Source organism: Myotis nattereri, assembly GCF_964212035.1.
Source record: "Myotis nattereri genome assembly, chromosome: 3".
Lineage (NCBI taxonomy): Eukaryota > Metazoa > Chordata > Mammalia > Chiroptera > Vespertilionidae > Myotis > Myotis nattereri.
Genome location: NC_138077.1, coordinates 34,694,215 through 34,707,608, shown reverse-complemented (window position 1 = coordinate 34,707,608; position 13,394 = coordinate 34,694,215). Strand labels below are relative to the sequence as shown.

At 36.8% G+C, this 13,394-nt stretch overlaps 1 protein-coding gene and 1 pseudogene across 1 annotated transcript; both read right to left on the bottom strand.

Moving 5' to 3' along the window:
- The window catches only part of NLGN1 (neuroligin 1), a gene marked incomplete at its 3' end in the record, with an annotated part of 2,013,512 nt that overhangs the window by 1,189,054 nt on the left and 811,064 nt on the right, over positions 1 to 13,394 (bottom strand).
- LOC308515991 (large ribosomal subunit protein uL4-like) lies at positions 3,093 to 4,442 on the bottom strand (annotated as a pseudogene). The gene has a single exon. The product of its transcript is annotated as a large ribosomal subunit protein uL4-like (transcript).

The window sequence follows — 13,394 nt, the reverse complement described above, 5'->3', positions numbered from 1 at the left end:
TTAGCTTTCCACTATCTGTAGATCCTAGGATTGCCTCTGTTGGTCAACACACTCCCTATCCTATCTAATAAAGAGGGAATATGCTAATTGACCCTCACAGCCACAAGATGGCAGTGCCCAGTCCCCTCAGCCCCACTGGCGTGGCAGGCGTGTGGCAAGACCAGGTCCGTCCTGGTCTTGCCATGCACCTGCCTCCGGAGTCCCCCAGTCCCCTCAACCCCCCAGCCACCCAGGGCTGACTCAAGGCTCAGTAACCAGGACTGGCCGAGGCTTGCACTGCCAGCAGTGGCAGCAGCAGAGGTGTGATGAAGGTGTCACCTTCCCCTGATCGCCGGGTTGCCTTCTGCCCCTGAGGGCTCCCGGACTGTGAGGGGGGCAGGACAGGCTGAGGGACCACCCTCCAGTGCATGAATTTTCATGCACCAGGCCTCTAGTTTAGAAATAATCTTGTAATGGCAGGTTGCCACTAATTGGTCTTATTGTTTAAGGTCCAAACTCTCACTTCTTTTCATACCCCCCCCCCTTTTGTTCTGGTCTAAAATTTCCTTTTTCAATGGTATTCAATTGGTACACATTCAACAACCAGCATCTTTTATTTATTTATTTTTATTAATTTCAGAGAGAAAGGGAGAGGTAGAGAGAGATAGAAACAGCAATCATGAAAGAGACTCATTGACCAGCTGCTGCCTGCATGTCCCCTACTGGGGATTGAGCCCACAACCTGGGCATGTGCCCTTGACCAGAATAGAACCTGGGACCCTTCAGTCACCAGCTGATGCTCTACCCACTGAGTCAAACCAGTTAGGGCCAACCAGCACCTTTTAAATAGATATTCTAAGAACAGAGAAGCAGGCAATCAGTGTTATATAGTATCAGAGGCCTGGTGCACGACATTCATGCATTAGGAGGGATCCCTTAGCCAGGCCTGTGACCTCTTGCAGCCCAGGACCTCTTGGGGGATTTCCGCCTGCTGACTTAGGCCCACTTATATACATTGATATTGGTATATTATTGATTAGTTTTCCCTTGATGTTTTTATTTCAAAATAGGTATGAGAAGGCAGGTAGTATGGAGGGATGAAAGAAAAACATTCAATCACAGAGGAGAAATTTGTCAAGCTTTTGTATTCTCATTTTTTATAGCTTTTAGAATACTTTATATTCTTCACTTTCATTAACAATCACAAGGAGATTTATCAGTGTCAATATTAATTTGTACCCAAATTCCTCTACTTATCCATTCCTTAATTTATCAAAATCATGATAGGTATGATGCAATTTATAAGATACTGCCAGGAATTCTTAACTGTAACTGTTAGATAACAAGAGAGAAAATGTTCAACTGGTGTCATATTTACAGGGAAGCTTCTTTTCACTTGTTCTCTATGTGGGAATAATGGACTGAATCACAATTGCTCTCCAGGTCAAATCAGTAGGACTTCTCCAAGATTCATTTTGTACTAAGGCCTGAGTGTTAGTAGAGAGCTCTGTAGATATAGCCCTGGTTGGGTTGAGGAGAAGCAAATCTGAGTTTGGGTTTAGAAGTCAAAATACATCTATTCTTCTTATGTACTGAAGCAACTTCAATTTTTTCTGAAAACTGTAATATAAAGGATCTTAAATTAAACAATTTTACTGTTGGTTTAAATGAGAAATTTTATGATGTGTTCCATTTCAATTCAAGGTAGCCAAAAAATGTTCACAGATAGAAAAACATTTCTCAATTAAACAACAAAAACAAGGTAATATAAGTAATAACAAAAAAGAATGAAGGTAAACACAATTTGTACCAAAATGTAATGTAACTACCATTTATTGCACCTGCCAATAGAAGGAGAGAGATTTAATAAAAGATGGTGAATAGTAGAGTGAAGAGAATGGGTATAAGAGACTCATTCTTCGGCAGGTATACTTTCCTTTTCATAGCATTTTTTTTGTGATGCTTTTCTCCTTTTTATACCATTTTAAAACCTTTCTTTTTTCAGTCCTTCTAAAGCTCATAGATACTTTACATAAAACTTCAGTTAAGTTATAGCTCAGATAATCAGTTTTAGGACAGAGGTATTCAGGGCAAAATAGAGCCAAAATGTGCGTGGTACAAAATATTTGTCAGTAGTCCAAGTTCACAATTGACCAAAAAATATCAAAGAAGATATTATTTCACTTATTGTTAGTATATCCAAACATATTGTACAATTCAAATTTGTTCATATGATATTCTCTCCCTAGACAATCTTGTGACAAGTAGGTTAGTGTGCCTTTGCAGAACCCATAATGTTAAAATATCATCTAATGTACAAAAGTTATTTAAGTATATAACTTTTAAAAAAAGTTATAATACTGAGAAAAAAATAATTGTCTGAAAAATGAAATAACTTTTCAAGGATCTTAATGATGAAAGTACTTACCTGAGTAGTCACTCTGTATGGTTAAGACTGTAGTTTTCTGCTAACCTCTGTTTTGGATCCCTATCTGAAGCTGAAAAAGAAAAAAAGATTCTTTCTGAAGGCATTCATAGAGCTACTGAAGTGCCTCTGTTCAGATTCTTTGCTTTTATAAATAGATACACATACTATGAGGCATGCTTTCATCCAGACTGTTAAACAAAAATTCTGCAAAGAAAAAAAAAATCAACAAACAGAAATTGAGCTTGATAGGGTCAGCTATGTCTTATACCCCCATTTCATGGGAATATAGTCTCAGCAACATCTGATATTGAGCCACAATTTAGGAAGACTCCTCCTACACCAATATACAGTTTGTGTTAGATGTCTATGTAACGTTGAGTCTCATACTTAGGTTGAATTTTCCTAGACATAAGTAAGACATTGGCAATTCATATTTGCAATTGAATTATTTTGCCAAATTCAAATGAACTTTTCTGTGCCTAAATTTCCTCACCTGTAAAATGGATATGGTAATATGTATTTCCTCCATAGCAGGGATAAAATGAGGGAATATACCAAAGTTTTTAGATCTGTGCTTGATGTATTACTGTCACACATCCTTCACCACCAAGAAAATAATTTGTTTAACAAGCCACCAGAAACGATCCTCCTTTCTTCCTTTCTTTTCTTTTTTTTTTGTCTTTGATCATATTTTTATTCAAAATTGAATCAGCTGTCCAAAGTGATTTGACTTTCATGGAATAAACAAATTTAAGTTTATGCCACTGGCTTCTTTTCTTCTGTGGTGGGTTTCTTTTCTGCCGGCTTCTTCTCAGCTGCTGGCTTCTTGGTAGCTGCAGCCTCTTTCCCCACCAAAGGCTTCTTCTGCTTCTTGATGCCGACAGCCTTCTTTCCTTTCTTCCCGACCACAGGCTTTTTGCCTGGAACCCCCTTCTCATCTGATTTGGCTTCTAGTGCCGCTGCTGCTTTATCCACCCGAAGCTTGTGGCTCTTGGCCGGGTGAAGAATGGTGTTCCGGCGCATGGTCTTTGCATATGGGTTCAGTAGCTGCAACATGATCCTCAGGGTTTTCCGTGGATTCTTCTTCAGGACTCCGCGGTGAATCTTCTTGCGTGGAGCTCGGAGGGCTCTTTGGGTTTCTGGGCTTTTCACGATTCTACTAAGGTCTGTATTGAGCATCTCGTGCATGGGAAGGCTGTAGTTACTCTTGAGGAGATAGCTCTACGCCAAGCGCCATGCAGCTCATCTAACTTGCGGAAAGCACTTTCAGTCCAAATGCAGAAACGGCCCACAGGCCCTCCAGGTGCAAGTTTCAAAATGGTCAGTTTGCTGACATTAAGCAGAGTAATTCGAGGGATGTTTCCGAAGGCTTTGATGATACATACCGTTGTCCTCATTATTGATGATGCAAGGTCCCCTGCGCTGGGTACAGCGTTTCTCATTTTGCCCTTGCCAGCCCTCACTCGCTGAGAGGCATAGACCTTTCTTTGTATCATTCCAGGCCTTAAGTTTCTTAAGAAGCAAAACGGCCTCCTCAGTTTTCTTGTAGCCTTTAACTGTATCTTCAGCCACCAAAGGAAGTTCAGGAACTTTCTCAATGCGGTAGCCTTTAGACAGGACCAGCGCTGGGAAGGCCTGAGCAGCTAGGACAGAGCAGATGGCATATTGTTTCTGTGTTGTGTTCACTCTGCGGTGCCAATGGCGCCAGGTTTTGGTCGATGCAAACATGTGGCCCCCACACACGTATTTCCAAAAGCACCCTGCCAGAACGGTGAGTTCCACCTCCTCGGACTCTGGGAATTCGAGCCACAGCTCTGCCAGTACTCCAGGACGCGGTACTGGTTTGATGCCCTGCCAATTCACTGACAGCATAGGGCTGTCTATTGTTTTTGCTCAAGTTGGTGTGAACGAAGTTCCCAATATCTGGTCGAATGTGAGCCTTGAACACAGCAGGCAAAGTGACATTTTTGCTGGATGTTTCCCCCTTTTTGGAATACACAAATATCAGAAAAGGAGCACAGGCCATCGCAGGGAGAGGTGAAGGCCACTCTCCTCCTTTTCTTAATAGTGGACAGTTTAAATGCCTGAGTGAAACTGAGTTTAGCCTCTACCTATAGCAGGACATGAGAGATGATGGTAGACAAGAATGGGGCAAGAGATCAAAATTACTGGGGATTTTGCAAATATCTCTTAGGACCATACCTTAGGCACCAGAAAACTGAAGTATTTGGGACACTGAAGAGACTGATCAGCTTTAAAGTGAGACTATTTTATGAGTAAGTTTTGCTTCTGTCTATCATTATGGATTATTTGTGAAACTGGATTTTGGTCCTGGCCAGGCAGGGAGCATCTCTTGACCCTCACTAAACAGAGTGGCTGGTCTACAAATTATACCAATGGTTCTCAGACTATCATATCCAATGGCTCCCCTTTTTAACAAATACTTTTAATGCTGTCTTTATCACGCAAAAGTTAGATTCATAGTAGATATAACCTACCTATAAAATAATAAAAATCAATCTATATATAATGTAATTAATATAAGGGAGAAATCAAAGGAATGGAATTTATTTTTACCAAAAGAAAATGTAACCTAATGCTGTGGCTTAAATGATTACATAGGATTAAACTCCCCCCCCCCACACACACACATACCATTTTCCAGTACCCCAATGACTTATGAATTCCAGACAGTTTAGTTCTACTGCTAAAATAAATATCAATAGTGTGAAATGCTTCAGGGAATGATGCTAAAGCTAATTGCAATATCAAGGCTTCTTGTGACCTTAGAGAAAACAAACTTCATGGAGTTATGTGTTGCCATAGGAGTTGTGCTTGGGAAGTGATGATATGGGACCGAGGATGCCTGGCTATGAAAGAAAAGAAATTTATATTTATATATAATATAGTCTCTTGCTAATCTGTCATTTGTCAGTTTCATTTGCAGGCCTCAAAATACTCAGCATAAGAAGGTATAGAAAAAGTATTTTTCTACCTGGACAATAGTGTACTAGGTAGAGGGAACTGAGAAGCAAAGAGGAGTATTTTGTATTTGTAGAGAGAAGAAACTTAGACAGGTTGATATGCCAAGGGGAGAGGGTCAGTAGAGAGAAAATGGTTGACATAATGGAGAATGAAGTTGATCAATGGAAGGTGCATTTCTTGTACACACAACAGAATGAATGGGAAGGTCAAGAGGCAAGAGGCTGTTATCACACTCCCTAACAGCCCACCGTGCCCTTTTCTAGTCACTATCTCCTCCCAATGGTAACCACTCATCCAGATACTAAGCCAGAGATTACTTTTGCATGTTTTTTTTTAACTTTATAAAAGATATGGAATGCTACAATATATACTTTTTCTTTTCTGACTTCTTCCACTCAACATGTTTTGAGATTTGTTGTGTGGTTGTAGTTATTTCATTCTCATCACTGCGTAATTTTCCATTATGTATATATACCCCCAATGTATTTATTTACCATTCTACTCTTTTTTAATCATTCTTTATTGCTGAAAGTATTACATACTTTCATTCCCCATTGACCCCCTTTTATTCTCCATTGACCCTTTCCAGCCTGCCCCTGCCTCCCAGTCCCAGGCCTCAAGCACCCTATTGTCTGTGTCCATGAGTTAGGCATATATGCATACAAGGTCTTTGGTTGATTGCATCCCACCCACCCACCCTCCCCTGCCTTCCCTCTGAGATTCCACAGTGTTCCATACTTCCATGTCTCTGGATACACTCCATTCATCAGTTTATTTTGTTACTTAGATTCCACATATGAGTGCTATCATGTGATACTTGTCTTTCTCTGACTGGTAGCATGATATTCTCCAGGCCCCTCCACGTTGTCTCAAAGGGTAAGATATTCTTATTTTTTACTGCTGCATAGCATTCCATGGTATAAATGTACCACAGCTTTTTATCCACTCATCTACTGATGGACACTTGAGCTGTTTCCAAATCTTAGCTTTTATAATGTGTGCTGTTATGAACCTAGGGGTGCATATATTCTTTATGATTGGTGCTTCAGGTTTCTTAGGATATATTACTAGAAGTGGGATCACTGAGTCAAATGGCAGTTACATATTTAATTTTTTGAGGAAACTCCATACTATTTTCCATAATGGTTGCACAAGTCTACATTCCCATCAACAGTGTACTAGGGTTCCCTTTTCTCCACATCCTCGCCAACACTTTTCATTTGTTGATTTGTTGATGGTAGTCATTCTGACAGGTGTGAGATGGTACCTCATTGTCATTTTGATTTGCATCTCTCGGATGATTAGTGACTTTGAGCATTTTTTCATATGTCTCTTGGCCATTTGTATGTTCTCTTTGGAGAAGTGTCTATATAGGGTTTTTTTTTGCCCATTTTTTAATTGGATTGTTTGTCTTCTTTCTGTTAAGTTGTATGAGTTCCTTATATATTTTGGATATTAACCCTTTATCAGATGTATCATTGTCAAATATGTTCTCCCATACAGTGGGCTCACTTTTCACTTTGTTGATGGTTGCTTTTGGTGTTGCGGAAGCTTTTTATTTTGATGTAGTCCCTTTTGTTTATTTTCTCCTTGATTTCCTTTGCCCTAGGAGATGTATCTGTAAACATATTGCTATGAGAGTTGTCTGATATTTTTCTGCCTATGGTTTCTTCTAGGATTTTCATGGTTTCACAACTTACATTTAAGTCCTTTATCCATTTTGAGTTTATTCTTGTGTATGGTGTAATTTGGTAGTCTAGTTTCATTTTTTTTTGGATGTACCTGTCCTATTTTCCCAACACCAATTATTGAAGAGACTCTCTTGACTCCATTGTATCCTCTTCCCTCCTTTGTCAAATATTATTTGAGAATAATAGCTTGGGTCAATTTCTGGGTTCTCTGTTCTGTTCCATTGATCTATATGCCTGTTCTTGTGCTAGTACCAGGCTATTTTGATTACGGTGGCTTTGTAGTATAACTTGAAATCTGGTATTGTGATTCCTCCAACTTTGTTTTTCTTTCTCAAAATTGCTGCAGCTACTTGGGTGTTTTTGATTCTATATAAATTTTTGGAGTATTTGTTCTAGCTCTGGGAAATATGCCATTGGTATTTTAATGGGGATTGCATTGAATCTGTAGATTGCCTTGGGTAGCATGGTGGACATTCTAATGATGTTGATTCTACCAATGCATGAACACGTTATATTCTTCCACTTGTTTATATCTCCTATCTCTTTTTTCAATGTCCTGTAGTTTTCTGAGTACAGTTCTTTTGCCTCTTTGGTTAAGTTTATTCTTAAGTATATTAATTTGTTATTGCAATGGTAAATGGGATTGTTTGTTTAGCTTCTCTTTCTGAGAATTCATTATTGGTGTATAAAAAAGCCTTTGATTTTTAGATGTTGATTTTGTATCCTGCAACATTGCCAAATTCATTTATTAAATCTAGTAGTTTTTTGGTGGAGTCTTTAAGGTTTTCTATGTACAATATCATGTCATCTGTGAATAATGAGTTTTACGTCCTCCTTCCCAATTTGGATGCCTTTTATTTCTTTTTTCTTTTTTTTTGTCTGATCGCTGTGTCTAGAACTTCCAGTACTATGTTGAATAGGGGTGGTGAAAGTGGGCATCCCTGTCTTGTTCCTTTTCTTAGGGGAAATGGTCTTACTTTTTGCCCATTGAGTATGAAGTTGGATGTAGGTTTGTCACATTTGGCCTTTATCATGTTGAGGTATGCTCCTTTTAGTCCCACTTTGCTGAGAGTTTTTCTAAAAAATGGGTGTTGGATTTTGAAGGATGCTTTTTCTACATCTATTGTCATGATCATGTGATTTTTGTCTTTCAATTTGTTTATGTGATGTATCACGTTTATTGATTTGTGAATATTGTACCAGCCTTGAATCCCTGGAATAAATCCCACTTAGTCATAGTATATGATCTTTTTAATATATTGCTAGATGCATACCATTCTACTATTGATTGGCATTTGGAAAATTTCTAGTTTTGAATATTATGAATAGTGCCACTATAAATATTTGTGGTCTTTTTTTTTTTGTTTTGTTTTACACACATATTTATGCTGGATATGCACTTAAGAATAGAAATATAGAGTCAATTGTTCTTTTTTTAACTGCCAAAATTTGTTGGTCCATTTTACTAGCATGGAGAAACAGTGACATCTGGTGCGTGAAATAATAAATTTCAGGTCTTAGTGTATATTTGAAAACTTTTAAGGAATCTATTCTTAAAGGTAGTTTGTAATCTTATTCTAATAAGAATCATTACGTACAATCAGTTTATAGCTCCTACTCTTAATGTTAAAATTAACCTAAAATGTATTCAGTTGGAACATTTAATTTAAGATAAATTTTTTAAAACATAAATAATTGATAAAACCAAGTAATCAGAAAAGATTAATAGATTTGTGGAAGAAATGCTATACTAACATGCACTAATGCCAGTATTTTTAAAGCAAATTGCTACCCTTAAAGTTGCTACACATGAAATATTTTTAGGGTTTGTAAAGTATAAAATTTCCTTTCTAACTTAAACCAGTGAAATCTGAACAAAATAAAATACAAATACACATAAGTAATATGTTTATAACATAATTAGAATGTATAATTAATTGATACGTATGAATTTTGTTGAATTCAGTTAAGGGCGCTCTCTGTCCCTTGGAAATGTTTCTAGCTCTCCTGAAAGAGCTACACGTTGTTTCCATTATATCATATGATTAGGAAACACACATGTGTATAATACTTTATTTTTTGTTTGTATGTGATCTTTGTTGTCACAAAATAGGTGGAGTGGCTTAGGTATGTCTTTTAAGACATTGTTTGGATTTATAGCTACAGTTCCAGAAGGATAATATAGTTTTCTTCCTTGACACCATGAAGCTCATAAATCAAGGTTTATCACTCTGAAACTTAATGCTTTTCAACATTTATTCCACAAATGTTTATCATAAACTTTTATTTGTCAAGCATAGTGGAGTACTGGGTGAAGTTTCTCTTTCTCCCTCCTGCCCTCTCTGACTGACTCCATTCCTTTGCTTCTTTTGTTCCTTCCTTCTTTCTTTCCTCTATCTCTCCAACTATGAGAAAAACCTAAGTTACATGCTTACAAAAACAGATCACCTTGATAACTGGAGATGCTGAAGACACAGGAGAAACTTGGAGTGATTTATGAAGCAGAGAAAGCAAAAAATCAAGAATGAAGCCCATTAACTTTAATTAGGAGAAAGAACCCCTTTTGAGTTGTGTCAGGGGAAAAAGAAGGACGGGGGAGTGTAAAATAACAACCGAGTGGCAAGAAGTTGAGGAAAAATTGGCTACTAATTTCTGTGAAGCAATGACTGAGTTTATGTTCTGAAAGCGACATTGGAAGAGGTATCTTGCTAGTTGAAGAAAGTTTATGGTAGTAACTGTTGACAATGGTTGAAAGTGGAAGCAGCTAGAATAGATAGGAATCCTGACAACACTGAAGGACCAGTTGAGGCAGAAGTTCTTTTTAAAAAAATATATTTTATTGATTTTTTTACAGAGAGGAAGGGAGAGGGATAGAGAATTAGAAACATCAATTAGAGAGAAACACTGGTCAGCTGTCTCCTGCACACTCCTTACTGGGGATGTGTCCATAACCAAAATACATGCCCTTGACTGGAATCGAGCCTGGTACCCTTCACTCTGCAGGCTGACGCTCTATCCACTGAGCCAAACCGGTTAGGTTGAGGCAAAAGTTCTTGAATGTTAATGGTGCTAATCAACATCAGCAATGCTCACCAAGCAAAGTTTAGTCAGAGAGGAGGGCAGGTTGAGTTTTTTAAAGCCTATACATAATAAAAGATGAAGGGTCAGAGAGATAGTCTGAAAAATGATTGTGAAAATATTTCATGGAGTTGATGTGGATCTAAAGATAAGGAGTGTTTTTCAGATGGATTTTGACAGAGAATATTGATGATTCTTAGGTACTTGGCAATTAGATGATGACAAAATATTATGGTGACAATGAAATAGGAGAGCTGGTAAGATGAGAGAGGTTAAGGTCAGAGGGAAATTGTAAGTTTTTAAGTTTAAGAAATATTTGCAGCGATGAGTGAGGTAGGAGTGTGTGGCAAATACGAAATAAAGATGGAAGTCATTGAAAGTGAAAAAGTCAATAAAATGAGAGGCAAAGATATTAGATGGATATTAATAGATAACCAGAATAATTGCAGAACTTAAGAAAGTCCGAGTGACTTTAAAAAGCCTCTAATAAATGAGGGGCAGTGATCAGGATGTTAGTAAATGAGAGTAGTATTGGTGAGAACCAAAAGTAAGTGATTGAAAGACATTAATAATTTTCAATATAAGAAGATTAACTGATTAATAAGCTTGTAAAAGAATGTCCAACTTTATAATGAATAAAATATCTGTAAATTGAAAAAATGGGAAATTATTTTGCCTATGAAATTAGCAGAGATAAGATCATTGTCAAAGGTATAATGAAATAGACATTCTGGTAATGTGGATGCAAACTATTCAAACACTTACAAAAGCAATTTAGCAATATTTATTAAATATGTATCAATACCACCCAGCCAGCGGGCTCAGTGGTTGAGCGCTAACCTATTAGCCTGGAGGTCATGATTTGATTCCAGGTCAGTGCATATGCCTGGGCTCCATGCCCAGTGTGGAGCATGCAGGAGGCAGCCGATCAGTGATTCTCTCTCATCATTGATGTTTCTATCCCTCTCTCCCTTCCTCTCTGAAATAAATTATATATATATATATATATATATATATATATATATATATATATATATACATACACACACACACACACACACACACATAGTTTAAATTGTGATCCCTGAGAAAAGGAAAACAAACTACTATGAGGTTTATAGTATATGTAGAAATAAATATATGACACATTATTGCAAAAAATAGGACCAGTACCAACTGAATTTATCACTATTTCTTACATAATATGTAGTAACATAATATTAATTCAAGAAGACTGATTAATTAGGGATGTATACTGTACATCCCTAGAGGAAACACGCCAAAACCAAAAATAAATAAACAAAAAAAATAGCAAAATACTTCACAAAGCAGTATTAGCTAAATAGCCAATAGAAAGATAACATAAAATATTAAACATTTTACTAACCCCAAAGCCAGAAAAGGAAGAAGAAAGAAGCGAAGAGCAAATACAAAGCAAATAACATCATGGAGATTTGTTCTCAATTACATGAATAATTGAATTCAGAGTTTATCAGACTACATAAAGAAACAAACACCAACTATTTGCTTGCCTACAAGAGAACCTCTATAAATATAATAGTAAAGACACATATGATATGAAAGAATGGAAAAATACACTATGCAAACACTAAGCATATGGAAACTGGTATGCTCTTCAATGTCAGACAACATTGATTTCAAGACAACAAGTATAATTAGACATAAAAGGGTCATTTTATAATCACAAAATAGTAATCAAGACATAACAATCCTAGTGTGAATATACTCAGTAATATTTTAAAATACACAAAGCAAAAATGGATAGAATTAATGAGGGCAATGGATAAATTCTGAAAGTTAGAGATTTTTAATATTTCTCTCAGTGTATAATGAGTAGACAAAATATCAGTACAGATCATCATAGAAGATTTAAAAAACACTATCAATCAACTTCACCTAAGTGGCATTTACAGAACACTATATCCAATAACTGCAAAATACTCACTCATTTCAAGAAAACATGGAACATTCACTAAGATAAATCACATGCTGAGCCATAAAACATACACTATATTTACAAATTTCAAAATTTTGAAATCATATTTTCCATCCACAACCAAAATAAATTTTAAAAAGTAGTAAAACAACATAGATAATGTGATCCAAATTATGTTAAACAGTTAACCCTCCAAAACAGCGTACTCTAAAGCTATAAAAATATTCACATACATGTATAAAATATAACTGGCACAATATAGATCAAAGATGCATCTTAACAGAATGCGAGTGAAAAAGAGATTGAAGAGGAACATTCATGCTTTATTTATATGTATATTTTTTATCACCAGATTGTTTTTATTCCCTTATTACTTGTTGATACAATATGTCTTGTAAATAATAAATAAGTGAAAACAAGAGAGTCCATAAAGTGTTTGAAATAGCAGCATACTGAAGAAGGGCCTGCCCTACCTCTATTAAAGATGTTTAGATAGCTATGGTACTTGAGGTACAGTTATAGGAAGAAATAAAGTCCTAATAAAATAGAGTTCAATAACAGACATATTACATATGAGAATTAAATAGATGATAAAGGTGGCATTTAAAATTGCTGGGCAAATAATGTAATCAATAAATGGTGTTAGAAAAATTACCTAAACACTTGGGGGGAATCTTAGACATTGTTCCAGCTGTACTGTCCTTCACTCTCTATTTTGGGGCACATGGTTGGATTGTATTTCCTCACCATCTCTGAAGTTAGGTGTGGCTCTGTGACTTACTTTGGCCAATTCTTTCCTGTTGGTACAGTAATAACTGAAGTCTTTATTGAGACAGGACTTTGTCAGACTGGCTTTCTGAACGACACAATGAGCAGAATGCGCTCTCCCTGACTGCATGCGACAGAAAGCGCTAGGGACAAGTACGTTTTATTGTGTTTAGTCACTAGAGTTGGGTGGGTTTGCTCTTACACTCTACAATGATTCGTGTAAAAACTGATCTCTAGAATTTTGGAGGCATTGTAATAGAAAACCCAAAAGTTCTTGCATTGGCATAAAGGCTGGGTAGCAGGTGGGAAGAAAATTGTTATTTGATGTTGGAATATTTCTCCCTACTCTGCAGTAGCAAAACGTATCACAAAACTTTTGCTCAAAATGATGTGGATGACTAATTATGTATCTAATGAACTTTTTGTCCTAAGGGGAAAATATTGGAAAGCAGAGTGATAGTTACAGGCTTGGGCTAACACAGACTGAATCTGGCAAAATATTACAAGA